This window comes from Hirundo rustica, chromosome 17 (genome assembly GCF_015227805.2).
Source record: "Hirundo rustica isolate bHirRus1 chromosome 17, bHirRus1.pri.v3, whole genome shotgun sequence".
In the NCBI taxonomy this organism is placed as follows: Eukaryota; Metazoa; Chordata; class Aves; order Passeriformes; family Hirundinidae; genus Hirundo; species Hirundo rustica.
Window position 1 is genome coordinate 9,537,715 of NC_053466.1, and position 2,522 is coordinate 9,540,236.

Sequence of the window (2,522 nt, forward strand, 5' to 3'; positions counted from 1 at the left end):
GGGGTTATGCTGAGATTCTGTGATGGGTTTTGGGGCTGGAAAAGCAGGCAGATCCCTGAGGATACAGCCTTGTGGAGCCACACTGGTATGAGGAGCAGGGAGGCCAGCAGTGGCAGAATCATCATTTGTCACAGCAGTAAAATCTGGGATGAAGGCGGTGGAGGATCCAATACAGCCTTTTCCTCCTCTTTCGAAGGAGTTTGTCAGCGTGGCATTTCCATATGGCAATTCCATTTCCATGGGTAGGACTGGGAGGAGTCAGGATGCGGAAGGAAAACGTGATCCCAGGCTGGATGTGGATGTGCATGTTCTACCTCGAGCTACTTTTCCCCTAATGGTGCAAAACAACACCAGGAGCTGTCAAGAAGAAGATTTTTCTCTCCCTCTGGTTGTGATTTTACGTTCCAAAGAGCCTGATGTGATTTCTTTGATTTCCTTTCTTATGGATTCATTTCTTAGCCAAGAATAATAATGCTGACAGTAAAAATAAACAGAAAAATTAGGGGAAAAATTACATTTGTCAGTGAAGGAAATGGACAAAAGAGGTTGCAAAATCCACCTTATTCAGAGCTAAACTGGCAATTCTTCCCTGTGAGGGTGAGGAGGCCCTGGCACAAGATTCCCAGAGCAGCTGTGGCTGCCCCATGATCCCTGGAAGAGTTCCAGGGCAGATTGGATGGGGCTGGGGGCAGCCTGGGACAGTGGAAGGTGTCCCTGCCATGGCAGGGGTGGCACTGGATGGGCTTTAAGGTCCCTTCCTACACAAACCATGATTCTTTAATAAGAAACCTTGAAACTTGAGGAAGACTATCCCAAAACAATCCTCTGGTGATTTTCTATAGACCCCACTGAGGGTGTTGGTGGTTGGCTGGGCACAGGGGTGATGGAACGAGAGTCCCGGAGAGCTGTGCCCCGGGGTGAGGAGGGAGCTGGGCTCCAAAGGGAGCCCCAGAGGAGGAGGAGGGCTGCTGAGGTCGGGGAGAAGGCAGTGGAGGCCTGTCCTCGCCATGAGCAGGGCATTTGGTGAGGAAAGGAGCCGTGGAACATCACCAGGCAGAAGGTAAACAGGCCTTTAGGGACGAAGCAGAACAAACAAGCACAGGCTGAGCGATTCCTCGGAGCGCGAAACCCAACCTGTGCTGGGAACACCTTTGAAAGAGTGAGCAGCAATTCCCAGGCTGTGGTCACAGCGCTGTTTCTCCAGCTGCCTCCCTGGGCTGCAAAAACACTCCCTGCACTCCCTGCCTGGTACCTAGGGAGGGTTGTGATGCCCTGAGAGGCACAGAGAGCTCTTTGTGTGCCCCTATCAACCGCTCCACATTTCAAGTTTCACCAGCCACGATGCTGGCTGGGTTTGGGAGATGACTTCTCCCCACCAGCAGCCCCCAAACCCGCGCTGCTGAAGCTTTTCCTACAGGCAGGAATGCTTGGAAGGGGCAAAGTCACCCCTCTACTGCTCAGGCTGCTCCCACGGCAGAGCAAACCTCCCAAAAATTGCTGTTGTGCCTCGAGGGCTGAGGGAAAAAAATATCCCAAAGCCTCAGGATTCTTGTCCATAAATCCAGCCCACAATATCATAGATTTTACAGTGCTGCCAACTCTGACAATTTTATGATGGGTCTCATGTGATTTGCAAAAGTGTGGTTTAGTTTTTTTCTCTTAAAATTTCCAGCTCCTGGAGACCAGTGAATATTTGAGGCCCTCAAAGGATTCTGAGTCTTTTGCCCACTGCCCTGTTTTTGATTTTTTTTTTTTTTTTTTTTTTTTTTTTTTTTTTTTTGTTTGATTTTAGAACATACTGTAAAGTTGAAATTTTACTGGAGAGAAAAGTGAGGCTGAGAAAACATGACTTGGGGAGGTGGGGCTGGAACACATCATGGGTCAAAAAATATTTAGTTTTGGGGTTTTTTTAATTTGCTTGTTTGCTTTTTAAATTTATTTTTCTCTGTTAAAGTCAATGCCTTTGCTGCATTATTTTTGAGTAATAAAAATGACAAAGTTTGACGTGAATGGCAAATGTTCAGAGAGTGGTTTGAGCAAATTCCTACCCCTAAAGAAGAACAATACTTTGTTCACATTTGGATTTTACTCCTTCAAAATTTCCAAGGAAATTTTTCAACCTGAAGACATTTCAGAGGGACATGTTTCACTTGAACCCATCACACCCAGGGGCTCCAGCATCTCCTACTTCCTTTTTTTGGTTGAAACAAATCCTTCAGACTCAGTTCCTGGTTCTGGCTGTGGGGTTTGGAGATTTTGCCCTGGTCCTGTAAGGACTCAGCTACAGAAAAGTGGATTTCAAAGCGTTCCTGAGACAAATAAAGGCAAGAAATAGAGGTACAACAGCTTCCCTGGTCAATCAGAAGGGCTGGTTTGAACATCCTGGCTCAAGATTCTCCTGGGAACACCTGGGAAAAGCCTCTCACTGCCTCAGAGACAATCCCAAGGTTTTCCACCAGCACCATTTGCACCTGGATGAGCCCTCCCACCACAGGGATTAAAGGCAGAGGGAAGAGGAGGGC